General features: G+C 47.1%; 1 protein-coding gene across 4 annotated transcripts in view; it reads right to left on the bottom strand.

The window, feature by feature from the left end:
- PDZD2 (PDZ domain containing 2) overlaps window positions 1-13,864 on the bottom strand; it is a 180,084-nt gene that overhangs the window by 143,230 nt on the left and 22,990 nt on the right. The window contains exon 1 of one of the 4 annotated variants that reach the window (XM_064176632.1): window positions 7,690-7,858. The exons of the other annotated variants lie outside the window; for them this stretch is intronic. The gene's annotated coding sequence lies outside the window, so the exon portion shown is untranslated. Of the gene's footprint in view, window positions 1-7,689; window positions 7,859-13,864 lie in introns of those variants that run through there. 4 annotated transcript variants of the gene reach the window in all.

Raw genomic sequence — 13,864 nt, 5'->3', positions numbered from 1 at the left:
CAAAATGGCTCAGGGTAGAAGAGAAACAGTACGTCAGAAGGAAGAGATGAGATAGTTACGGTTGAAGGCTTTAGGAACTATCAATGATAGCAAGTGATTCACTATCATGGCTCAATTCCTCCACTGTTCCCCAACATTGCCCAATAAAATTAACAGCGCAGGGAGGTTCAAACGAGGACAGTTTAACTACAATCTTGCTACTCCAAATTAATCTCTACTTCAAAGGAAAAACAAGAAGTTAAAAAGGGGATGGGAGTGAGAGAAGGAAAACACAGAGGCTAATTAATGTCAGTCACTGCAAAACCCCATGACTGATGCTTTTGACACGACCCTTTGAGAGTGTTTCTGCAGACAGCTGAGCGATCGTGAGACGAGTACAAGAGTGCTGCATCAGAAGTGCGATTATGCAGGGGCTGGCTGGCAATCCACCCGACACAAAACCATCTTGCTCAGATACTTACATACAAATAGCTTTTCCAGATGTTGTGGCAAAGTTTTTGGATGTTTATGCCTCCTGGCCCATCTCAACAGCAAAGGTTTGGAATGCTTCTGCATCAGGCTAAGTACAAACTACACTCCACGTTCCTTCCACGCACAATTCCTATGAACGCAGTGCAAGTGCAAGGAAGGAGGATGACTTCTGTGAATCCACCATCTCACTGCTACCATAAATGCAGCGAAGCCTAAAACAATACTACTAGCTCATTCAAGGCTTTTTTCTCCCCCATCAACTATTTTTTCCCCACAGAGAGGCTTCACATGTACTATCTTTGTGGTTGCTGTAATCTACTCATTCTTGAAACCTTACAATGAAGTGTACAGTCATTTTAGGTGATTCATTGATAGAAAGAGAAACAACCAGTTTCCCTCCATCCTTTGACTCTGGCAGGTTGCTTTCACCTGGGTGCAACTTTGGGAATTAGTACTCTCAACACCCCATTTATTAGATAGAATAAAATCTTCATTGCCACACCAAAGACAATGATTTCCTACTCTTACTACTGGCAGGAAATTTTGCTAAACAATGGGATTGCACAGTGGAAGCTACTCTTACATTATTGCTTTTGAGACTTGAATAAGTTATAAGCAGCTCTATGCAGTGTCCTTAAAACTAGCAGCACGTGTCCCCACATCTCCCAGGCACACTCTTGCAATTCACCTGCAACACAAACAACTGCCTCTGGCTGACTTCATGTTTGTTTTTAAAGGCCAGATGAGCTCATGAAAGACAATATAAAACATATTTTCCTCTTTTCCTCCAGGAGCTTCCTGGCTGCTCAACACAGCTGCTGCATTTTGCAGGCAGCTGGACTCTCTTAAATTTTATTTTAATGGCAAAATTAACTTTTCAGCCATGATCCAGATTCCAGTTCACCACCCCCAACAGCTGTTTCCACAAGGCTGCTCAAGTACTGTGGTTGCATGGTGGCTTCTTTAGAAGTTTCTTCCCTGGAGGGGAAGAAGGATAACTTCAGAAAACACATTTGGCTGGTCTAAACTTCTGCTTTAGAAGCTGCATTGGAAAGCCCTTCATAGTTATGTGAAAGCTAGACTTTAAAAGGGTTGCAGCAGCTGGGATTGAAAAGGCATGAGAGACTGTCTATCTTTATCCAAAGTTTAAAATGGGGCTTACAGCTAGAAGACAACAGCCACATTACTGTAGATTGGTGCAAGTCACAAATAATTTAAGTCCAGATGGAAAGAGTGGCCTGTGGAGAGGCTTCCCTTTGAAGCCCTGTAACTTCAGAACTTCCTTTACAGGGCTCAGGGACACCTCAAGCAGCCAGACATACATATGCTTTTTCTACAGGATGCAACCTGTCTATCTCAGTTCACTTCCCCTTCCAATGGGCACTTTGCAGAGCTTTTCCTTTGCTACCTCTTGTAGATGAATTCACCTCTCCAGAGAAGCTTTCCATTTACAAGCCCTTTCTCACTCTTTCCTCCTTACTCTGCTATTCATACACCAGCATAGGGAATTCAACAGGGCAGCATAGTTTTACTGCTGCTTCATCACTATTGGGTTTTGTCAGGCAGGTGGTGTCTAGTGGTGCCTATCAAAACAATTTTACTTTCTTTGCTCTTGCATTTCATAAATAACATCAAAAAAATGAGGTGACTTCACACAGAAAACATTCCTACATCCTTTGCAGCCCTGTGTCCAGGAGATCCACAAGAAATAACTTCCCCTTGCTGAAGAAACCAGCTTTCCCCACTTTTTTATCAGTTGGCTCATCATCAACCAAGCAATGGGGAATTCACAGCAGAGATGCCTCATAGTCAATAAACAAATCTGTTCTATGCTCAAACCCAAAGAATCTTACTGAGTATCAGCTCAGCAAATCACACTTATCCCTAGACCACTGGTCAAGACCCATGAAATCAAGAAGTCACTTTCAATAAACATTTTCACATTAAAGAATCTGGGAAAGAGCCAGAAACTTCAGACAGACAGATGAATACCCAGTACAATCCAAGCTGTCCCCTATGGTTATCCTGTCTCTGAAGCTGAACTCTTAGCAAGTAATTTACATCTCATGCTACTCATATTTCAAACAGCTCTTTCAAAAGGTGTTTCCTACATGTCAGTGTGTTCAAGGATCTCTACAATGTTTTTTTTGCTTTGGCTGTTGCATCCTCCTCTCTACTCTTTCAGCTTTGACCTAGAAGCACACAGAAACCCCACAACTGCATCAGCCCAAATCGCAAAACATCCTGTCCCCAAAAAAGGAAGGTCAGAGTTCAACGGCATAGGACAAAGATCTTTTGCCTGATATCATTACTCCCTCCTCAGACTGCGTGATCATCTGTGAACAAGCAGTACAGAAGTTTGACTCTACCAAGAAATTCCTGGCCATCCTGGATTATCACCAAGAACTTGAAAATGTGTTTCCTTCCTGTTCACTAGAGTGAGATTCTTGGTCCTTTATTCAGCTCCTGTGTCAGCAACACTGACACTGCCCTGCTGCCCTCCCAGCTCACCAGCAGCTGCAGGGATTTTCAGCCACATTCCCTGTCAATTTTGTACATACAGTAGTATTTGGAAGCTGTGCCACAGTTTCTTGAGACAAAAGGTCATATTTTGTAAGTTACTGCGAATCTTCTGCTCCAGCATAGTTCATCTGGAGCCAGGAGCACAGGAAGTGTTTGAGATGCTGTGGGGCAAATCTAGTGAACTATGCCAATGTGAACCTAAGTCTCCAGAAAGCAATGCTGGCAGCTATGCAAACAGACCTTTCCTTGCATTATTCAACTCATGTTTCAGATTTTCATTAGATTCACATAAAATTATAATTAGTCCATCACCCACTGTCAGGAGGAGAGTGTCTATGAACTATTAAAACATGAGTATGACATACCTCAAAGTCAGCACACCTGGGTCAGCTCATTCCAGCACAAGGCTAAGCCAGCACAGGCATGCTGCACCCAGTGCAGGTCAAGAAGCAGCAGAGCCATGTTCTCTTAATGCTCTAGGGACCTACTTGACCTAAGCTGCTCCTGCACTGAGACAATCAAAGTGCTACAACCACCTTTCTACAATAAGAAGACCTGGAGATGGACCTCTGGAATGCCAGAGCAATCAAGACTAGTCAAGATGATCCTGAAGCCAAAATGTTTCAACACACCACAGTTTTTTTACAGCTCTAGAAAAATGGATCAGGGCATTGATGCTTTTGGCTCAAGTAACAAGTGACTTCAATCACTGAACACTATGAGCATTTAAGGAGCACTCTGCAGAAGTGAATGAGTCCTAAATCCCTGTGTAAAGCTTCCCTGAGTTTTTCCCCTGAATCCTGGGTTAAGCTCTTGTTCATTTATTACATTTTGGGCTACAATAATGGAATTCCACTGTGTGTTTTAACTGAACTTACTACTTCTCATTAGCAACCTCAGGCTGTTACAAGTCCTTAGCCTAGGAAAACAGGAAATGCATTTACTCCAGAACTAATGGCATTCCTACAACAAGCAAAATGTTTCCTGTCTCTCAGGTAGAACGGAGGTACTGAGTCCTGCTGAACACACTGGACATACCCTCACAGGCAGCATCAGCTTCACAGTGAATTGACCCTCTCTGCCCAAGTAACAGCTACCACAGGGCAAGGTCTGGAGAAGGAGGAAGGATGGAGAAGAACAGAAGTGACAGGACTCAAGACACATGTTTCTGTCTATGATGAATAAATGCGTACATGCATGAGTTTGTTGGGACATACTCAGCTAGCTCAGACTTCACTAGAGCTCCTGCAGCCAGCATTTTCACAAGGCTGACTGTAGGCAGCATCCCAATCAAATTCTCTGAAGCATTCCTCTCCTTCAGAAACACACAGTACCCACAAAAGCATGCATTTCTACTCACACATATTAAACAGGCTATCCCCTCAATTCTCTGCAATCACATCTCTACGGACTGTACCTTAAATTAACTTTAAAAAACAAGCTAGAGAGAACAGAATTGTTCTATCCTACAGCTAGAGGGGGACAGGGAACAAGACTACACACTGTAGCCAGGTGGGGGGTGGCCTCTTCTCCCAGGCAACCAGCAACAGAACAAGGGGACACAGTCTCAAGTTGTGCCAGGGAAAGTCTAGGCTGGATGTTAGGAGGAAGTTGTTGCCAGAGAGAGTGATTGGCATTGGAATGGGCTGCCCAGGGAGGTGATGGAGGCACCATCCAGTGAGGTCTTCAAGAAAAGACTGGATGAGGCACTCAGTGCCATGGTCTAGTTGACTGGCTAGGGCTGGGGGATCGGTTGGACTGGCTGATCTTGGAGGTCTCTTCCAACCTGGCTGATTCTATGATTCTAAGACCCTAAACAGCCAACAACTCTTTACACCAAATAAACAATTTTATTAAGGAAATAACATCTGAATAAGACACGCACCACACACACAAGTTTCGTAGCTAGAATGTAGCTTGCGTGTCTCTTGGTGATACCTAAGCCAGAAAATAGCTCAGCCTTGGAGGGCTGGTGGTGGTGACTCTATAGTTGTAGCAGGCACAATGCATGGTAAAAAGCTAGGCATTGACTTCAGAAGGTAAGCAGAGCAAATGTACTAAAAAGTATCTTTTTTCCCCCCCCTCTACTGTGGTCTCTGTGGGCTTACCAATGTTCAGCCTCAAGGGAGAGGTTCGGGATGATCACAGAGAAGCAGTGGGCCTTCATATCCCTCCTGCGGCTATCCTCCTTCCCACAGCTCCCCTGATGCCAGACTGCATGTGTAAGGAGGAATATCTTTACATGAAAGAGGGGACACTACAGTAACACAGGTAAAAACAGTGTCCATAGGGAGGGCTATAACTGCTTTGAGTGCGAATGACAAATAAATGAAAACAGATAACACTGACATGACACCAGGCTGCTTTTGTCAGTCCTTACCCTAAGACCACATGATTTATCACACTTAATGAAGCATTAAATGGCACTGACGTACATAGGCCTGTTTGGCATCTGGTATACTAAACAGAACACTCACACAGAAGCTAAAAAATAGTATCTTGGAAATTTCACATACCTGACAGTTTCAGAAAGTTACAGCTTATTGCTCTGCTCCCTCAAACAGGCCTGATGATCAGTGTCAGAACAAACCCTGCCACCTTCTTCTTTCACTTTAAGGTATGCTGGGTAGACACAAAAGATTGGCTGCCACAGGCAGAAGAGGCACCCTGCCTCTACAGTCCAGTTAAGACTCTTTTCCTCCTGTCTTCTGCACTTGAAAAAAGTTGTTCTTCGCTAAAACCAGGGCATTCTGAAGATACCTCACAAAGGAAGATTCCTATCAATTAGTCTCTGGCACAGGATTCCTTCTGCTCACACTCAAAGTCCATGCAGCCACACACCTGCTAAATCACAGCAGGATCCCTCCATACTGCCACAGGTTTTCTATTTTAAGTGGCTTAGTAAATTGTGGGCGCCACACTTCCCCGACCACAAAGAAAAATCATGACATAAAGGACATGCCACTAACAAACTTCCACCGCAGCAGCGCACACAGAGATACACCATTTGAGATGACTAACCCTTACAGCAGATCCACGCAAGGAATGAAAGCCTGAATTATGAGTTTTTTAAATACTGTGATAATATTTAGTCACAATATCTAAAGTCTTGCCAAAATGTAAGAAAAACAAAAGAAGTAACATGAGAAATACACCCTCTTCCCACCAAAAAAAAAAAAAAAAGGATCTAATGCTCACTCCAGCTGGGAAGTGGAAGTATCCTGCTGTAAGAGGTCTCAAGATTACAGTTCAAGTCCAATAAGAAACCTTCATCATCTTTCTCACCCACCTTTTACTAGTACCACCGGGAGGCTTCCCATCCCTCCATACCATCTGCGAAGGGGGATCCTCTTTTAGAGCCAGGAGATGGAGCCAAAGAGACGCTCCCTACCGTGAAGAAAGGGTGCGAAGGTTGGGAGGGGAAGGTGAAGAAACTAGGTAGGGACCCCCAGTTTTTACTGTAAAGGCTGGCCACCCACGAACAATGATTTAGAATGCTTCAGACGAAAGCCTAACTCACAAAACACCTCTAGAGAAGCCGGGAAGACACTCACATGAGCCAGGAAACCCCACTAATTCTTCGTAATTCAGTAATCTGAAAATATTTTGGAACCATAAACTTAGGACATATCCATGTTTCTAACCAATAACCTGACCAGAGGTGTCAGGCATCACAACCACTGCTGGGAGACAGCGGAATTGACCTGTGTCATGACAGTCGCCGCTGTTCGAGACGGTTATTTCCAAAGAGCACAGGGTCCAGTTTAGACTGTGCATGAATTCACAAAATCCTGAGTCTTGTGAGCTGAACGGCACACACAAAATGTGAGCTGTTGTGCAACACAATACTTAGCATGCTTCCCGTCTGCACTCCATTTCAAAGCATATTTTACTTGTTAGCTTTATTTAGGAGGTCCCCCTAGTTCCGCTGCAAGAGAAGACCCTGCCAAAACACAGGGCTGAGCAGAAGCATTGAATCCGTATCAAGGTAAAGTAAATAAGAAGTAAGAATGAACTACGCCTATGCCCTACATGTACAAAACCCTACTAAACAACGACAGACTTCTGTTTGCCTGAGGATTAGGAGATATTTAGAGAACATCATGGCTGTGGCACTTGAATGAGATCAAAAGCCATCCTAACTGAAAGCCAGGAATCATATTTAGGAAGTGATAACTCAGGTCTATTTTTTGCAACCAGCTGGAAGACAATATATTTTTTTTTAATTAAAAGCCTTCGGTATACACGCTTGCCAAGCGAAGCTCCTCTGCAAGGTTTTCAGCAGTGCTTTCATTTTAAGAATCTGTTATTCATATGTCCTACAGGAAAGCATTTTGTGACTTGAGTCGCTGAGATTTTCTATAGGCAAACCGCGCGGAGGGTTTGGACAGAGCGCTCTCCCCACGGGGAAGCGCCCCCTCATGCCAGACCAGAACTAAAGTTTCTGCCCAGCTCCGAGTCAGGAGCCCCCAGCTCGGGTCTGGAGGGCTTCCCGCACCTCTAGCCTCCCGCAGCCCCCGACTCGGCAGCCGCCCAGCGCCTGCGCTGCGGCTCCGGGGCCGCGGCGGATCCCGCGAGGCACCCCAAGCACCCGCCGTCCGCCCGGACCCGCTCAGAGCCGCCTGGCAGCCGTGCACCCGCCCCCGCACCAGCCGCTAACACAACTTGTGACTGCGGCTTCCGCGCCCCGCGCACCTCTCTGCCTCTCCTGTCCCCGCGCCGGGCTCAGCCTCCTCGCAGCAGCCGCTGGCCGCAGCTAATCCCCGCCGGCAGCCCCTCGCTCATGCGCTTAATCACCTGCCGGCACTCAGCCGCGGAGCCGCTGCGCGCCGGCGGCGGCGGCTGCTCGGCGGCTGCTCCTGCTGCTGCTGCTGCCGCCGGCGAGAAGGCACCTTCGGCAGCGGCGCCGCCGCCTCCCGAGCGCGGGGCGCGGCTGCAGGCTGCCACGCACGGCCCCGCGCCGCCGCCCCGCCCCGCTCCGCGCCCCGGCCGCCCCGCCGCGCCGTGCAGGCGGGAATGCCGAGCACTGACGGGGGCAGAGGCTGCGGGGCACAGCACCGGAGTGTCGTCCCCGCCCCCTCGACTCAATGCCTATTGCCGGCTCCGGCCCCTCGCCTCTGCCTCCCACCCTCTCCCCGAAGCTGTCACGTAAAAGCCTCGGGGTATAGCGGGGGGAGATCAGGGCAGCCCGGCGCTGCCTTGGGGGACCTCAGCAGGTCGCTTCCCAGGGGCGCTCGGTGTTTTTCCCTTCTGCACGCTTGCTCCATGCAAACCACGCTCCCGTTGAAAGGCATCCTGCATACTTTTCCCTGCTTTGAAAATGTATCCACTCGAGGCATCCAAATGAAAATCTCCACAGCTGCCTCCACACAAGGACCAGGGCTTCTTTTCTTCCCTGGAGTGTGGTCTGATGCACCAAAGCCAAATGTCTTTATCACAGGCTGTCATTTAACGTCTATGGGCCATTTTTCAGGTGCATGGCAGACAGTTCCCGGCAGGCCTAACAGCAGTCAGGTTATACACAATATTGCATTTTTCACGTCTGAAGACTCAAGTACACAACTACAGTCACAGTCGAATTTTGATGACAGAAGTTCTGACCTTATATACCAGGAGCAATCCACTGCTGTAACTTTACTAAAAAGAAGTAAATTCAAAATTATAGTTGCCCAAGAAGTGAACAGGTGAGGCTTTAATCAAGATAGACAAGGATGAAACTCTTCCACTAAGTCCCATGCTGTGTTGAAGCTAGCTTTTAACATCTTAGCTTTGCTCACGGGAGATGTGGCTACCCTACATGCAAAGAACAGTCCCTCCTGTTTTTCAGGATTTCCAGCATGATTTTCAAGCTTTCAGGAGCTTAGAGGGAAAGAGGAGTTCAGAGGAGATAGAAAAGATTCAGCTTTGTTCCTTAGAGCAAAATGCATAGCCTGGTGTCAGTGCCTTAGTTTCCAGGCAGCACAGGTAGTTAATTAGGTGCCAAAACTAAACACACCAATAGTTAACATACCCAAAGGGAGGCTTTCAAACCTTGGGATGTGCCTCTTTCTGGGGCTCAGTGCTGCTAACCAGGAAATACCTCCCTTCCAACAGTGATTCATGGCCTGACATCTCCCGAGGGAAAAAAAAAAAAAAACTCACGAGCTCCTTCATTTTAAAAAGTGGAGATCAGATTTTGAGCACAGTGAGAGGAGTGTGTGATGGGTACATCCATCCTCTGTACTGGGACTGGGGAGTTCATCCAGGATATAGACAGCAAGTTTAGCAGCCTCTGTTCAAGAGGAGAAAAATGCCCACCCATATTACTTGTCTAGAAAAATGAATAGTCTCCAAATGACTCCTGCCTAAAGCCCTGTCACCTTTTCTTTTTATGGTATTCCTCTGTGCAATACAGAATCCAAAATTCAGGACACTCATCTGGGAGGAGAGGTTGTCCTGAGTCTCTGCTCTAAAAATTGCCTGTGTTGTGCCCATAAACTGTTTATTATAATAATACAAAAGAGTTTTGGAGCAGGAATCACACACTGGGATGCCTCCTTTTGTCTCCCTAACTAGTCTACAGTCATAAACCCAGAGGGGAAGACAGACCGCAGGGGTTATCCTGCCAGTCCTCTGTGATACTGGAAGTTCAGAGAGCTCCGTGTAATGTTTATCCTATGGGCCACAAAATATGACTTAACTTCTTATGCAAATGCAAAGGAAAATTCTAAGTCCTGTCTGGTAAAATTTAGGCAGAAGCAGGCAGAGAATGTGAGAAGGTGGTTTCTCCCCCAGGCTGGCATGAGGAGGCACAGCAGAGAGGGAAATGGCATGGAGGGTCCCCACGGCACAAGGATGCATATGAGCTACTTAGGTTCAGGCAAGGACCAAGTGCCCTGGACAAGAGCACAGATGCAGGCTCTTGGGAATCAGGAAGGTCCAAACCTGTCGGTCACTCTCCAGCTTGGTGACAGCTGCACAGAGCTTCTCTAGGTCTGTTTAGGAGCTAACAACCCATTGATATTTTGGGGAATATTCTCAGCTCTTATTTTTTAAAATATTGATAGCATTTATAGATGTTATACACACACATGCAGATGTGCACTTCAGAGTAGAATCATAGAATCAACGAGGTTGGAAGAGACTTCCAAGATCATCCAGCCTAACCTAGCACCCAGCCCTAGCCAGTCAACTAGACCATGGCACTAAGTGCCTCAGCCAGTCTCTTCTTGAACACCTCCAGGCACACCGACTCCACCACCTTCCTGGGCAGCCCATTCCAATGCCAATCACTCTCTCTGCCAACAACTTCCTCCTAACATCCAGCCTAGACTTCCCCCAGCACAACTTGAGACTGTGTCCCCTTGTTCTGTTGCTGGTTGCCTGGCAGAAGAGACCAACCCCCACCTGGCTACAATGTCCCTTCAGGTAGTTGTAGACAGCAATGAGGTCAGCCCTGAGCCTCCTCTTCTCCAGGCTAAACAATCCCAGCTCCCTCAGCCTCTCCTCATAGAGTTTGTGTTCCAGGCCCCTCACCAGCTTTGTCACCCCTCTCTGGACACATTCCAGCACCTCAACATCTCTCTTGAATTGAGTGGCCCAGAACTGGACACAGCATTCATGTGTGGCCTGACCAGTGCTGAGTACAGGGCAAGAATAACCTCCCTTGTCCTACTGGCCACACTGTTCCTGATGCAGGCCAGGATGCCATTGGCTCTCTTGGCTACCTGGGCACACTGCTGGCTCATCTTCAGCCTACTATCTGCCAGTACCCCCAGGTCCCTTTCTTCCTGGCTGCTCTCTAATCTGTTGATATAAGCCAAAACAAGATATGAGTCATATGATTTTTTTACAGATAGAGCACTGATTTATAAATATGTAGAACAACTCTATCAAAGGAAAATTGGCTTCATACATATGCAAGCAACAAGAATTTCTTAGAACAGACCATCCTCTACTGCCCCACAGAGTCAGACATTAAATTCCTTTCTAGCTTGATTTTCAGGAGTATGAAATGAAGGACAGAGAAAATTAAGGATGGAGGCACTGTGGTCTGATGAAACAATTTTGCACAGCAGTCGATAAATAAAGTTGCAGTTGCATCTCATGCCACTGCACAGGGAAAATGCTACATGGCATTTTGGGGACTGGTGTTATTTTTTTTTTTAACTTGTCATCATCTTTGCACACATAAATTCTTGATTCACACTCAGAAAAAGAGCAACGATACAAATCACCTCAGAGCCACACTTAGACAAACTGAATGTCACCGAACTGAGTTTCAGTAACGTGTTAGGATTAGAAGTGAACACTTTGAGGAAGCAAAGGAGGAGAGTTCACAAGTCCTAGGTCTGTTTCCAAGCACCTAGAACTGCACTGCTTTTAAGCCTTATTCCAACCATTACCTTCCAAAGCTGGAAGCACCAGAAACATTTGTTTTTTACAAAAGACATAGACACAGCAAGCTTGCTGACACCAAGCTGTGTGGTGCAGCAGACATGCTGGAGGGAAGGGATGCCATCCAGAGGGACCTGGACAGGCTGGAGATGTGGGCAGAAGCCAACTTCAGGAGCTTCAACAAGACCAAGTGCAAGGTCCTGCGTCTGGGTAGAGGCAATCCCAAGCACAAATATAGCCTGGGCAGTGACAGGCTGGAGAGAAGCCCAGAGGAGAGGGACTTGGGGGTGCTATTGGATGAGAAGCTCAACATGAGCCAGCACCATGCATTTGTAGCCCGAAGGGCCAGCCAGATCCTGGGCTGCATCAGGAGAACTGTGACCAGCAGGTTGAGGGAGGTGAGGAACTATTTACAAGGTCTTGTAATGACAGGACAAGTGGTAGTGGGTTTAAATTGGAAGAGGGGAGTTTAGACTAGATGTTAGGAAGAAGTTCTTTCCAGTGAGGGTGGTGAGACACTGGAACGGGTTGTGGTTGCTTCCTCTCTGGAGGTGTTTAAGGCCAGGTTGGATGAGGCCTTTAGCAACTTGCTCTAGTGGGAGATGTCCCTGCCTATGGCAGGGGGGTTGGAGCTGGATGATCCTTGAGGTCACTTCCAACCTAGACCATTCTATGATTCTGTGATTCTTCTTCTCTACTCCTCTCTGGTGAGATCCCACCTGCAATACTGCATCTAGTTCTGGAGCTCCTATTACAAGAGGGATGTGGACATACTGGAGCATGTCCAGAGAAGGGCCACAAGGATGCTCAGAGGGCTGGAGCAGCTCTGCTATGAGCACAGACTGAAAGAGTTGGGGCTGTTCAGTCTGGAGAAGAGGAGGCTCTCAGGTGACCTTCTTATGGCCTTCCAGTATCTGAAGGGGGCCTACAAAAGAGCTGGAGAGGGACCTTTTAGGCTCTCAGGGAGTGACAGGACTAGGGGGAATGGAGCAAAGCTGGAGGTGGGGAGATTCAGACTGGAGGTGAGGAGGAAGTTGTTGAGCGTGAGAGTGGTGAGAGGCTGGAATGGGTTGCCCAGGGAGGTGGTTGAGGCCCCATGGCTGGAGGTGTTTAAGGCCAGGTGGGAGGAGGCTGTGGCCAGCCTGATCTAGGGTAGGGTGTCCCTGCCCATGGCAGGGGCATTGGAACTAGATGATCCTTGTGGTCCCTCCCAACCCTGACTGATTTTATGAGTCTATGATTTACATTCTCCCAATGGTCCTGTGCCCTGGGCAACAGATGTCTGATTCCCTGAACACAAAACAAACAGAGGTAAAGTCAATTATATGGTACATGTTTCCAAGATCCCAGACTTCAGTGGATCTGATGGGCAGCAAAATGAATATACAGATTTAAGTGAAATTCCTTTGAAAACACAATAGGCATCCAAGACTGCACATAACCCAGAAAAACAGTATGATGTTCCACTTTTTTTCCCTGAAAGAAAACAGCAAAATTCAGAACATAGCCAGATACCACAAAAATTACATAAAAGAGGGTTAACACTGCACAGGAGTTCTGCACGCCAAGGCAGAGCCAGAGACTGCAAAGGCCATGTTCTGCTCCCAGCCATGCCAGTGTAAATACAAAAATCCCTCCCTGACCTCCAAATGGATCTCTCCACAGTTTGCACTTAGACCATCAGGTTCCCTAAGCTTCTGCAAATACCACCTCCTGATAGCCCCATTCCTGCATCACACACTATGGGATGAATGCTGAAGGGAAAACTTTTCCCTTACGATTTCTTTTGCACATCAGAACAAAATGGGAGTTTTGGTTTATTTTTGTGTTGATTTATTCGTTTGCTTGCTTTAAAAAAGAAGAAGAAGAAGCAAGGAAGCAAGTCTAATAGTTCCAACACACAATGATCACAATGAGCCCTGGAAAGCTGAATACCACAGCCCACAGTCAGCATACCCCAGAGCCATCCGGGGGGGGGTCAGCTAGGAGTTAACTCCCTCATCCTTTTGTGCTGGCTGCAAACCCACTGCAAGTTCATAGGGCATACAGAAAAGTGCCCAAGACCAAAAACATTCCAAACGGCTCCAGGCTTGATGGAAAACATTGCAGCCCTTAATCTTTAGTGGGGTTTTATGTGCAAATTGCAGGCAGACAAGACCTTCAAGAGTTCTGGTGTCTTCACAGTATCACAGTATCACAGTATCACCAAGGTTGGAAGAGACCTCACAGATCATCAAGTCCAACCCTTTACCACAGAGCTCAAGGCTAGACCATGGCACCAAGTGCCACGTCCAATCCTGCCTTGAACAGCTCCAGGGACGGCGACTCCACCACCTCCCCGGGCAGCCCATTCCAGTGCCCAATGACTCTCTCAGTGAAGAACTTTCTCCTCAGCTCCAGCCTAAATCTCCCCTGGCGCAGCCTGAGGCTGTGTCCTCTCGTTCTGGTGCTGGCCATCTGAGAGAAGAGAGCAACCTCCTCCTGGCCACAACCA

Source organism: Pogoniulus pusillus, chromosome Z, assembly GCF_015220805.1.
Source record: "Pogoniulus pusillus isolate bPogPus1 chromosome Z, bPogPus1.pri, whole genome shotgun sequence".
Lineage (NCBI taxonomy): Eukaryota > Metazoa > Chordata > Aves > Piciformes > Lybiidae > Pogoniulus > Pogoniulus pusillus.
The sequence above is the reverse complement of the archived record's forward strand: the minus strand, read 5'-3'. Positions and strand labels throughout refer to the sequence as shown.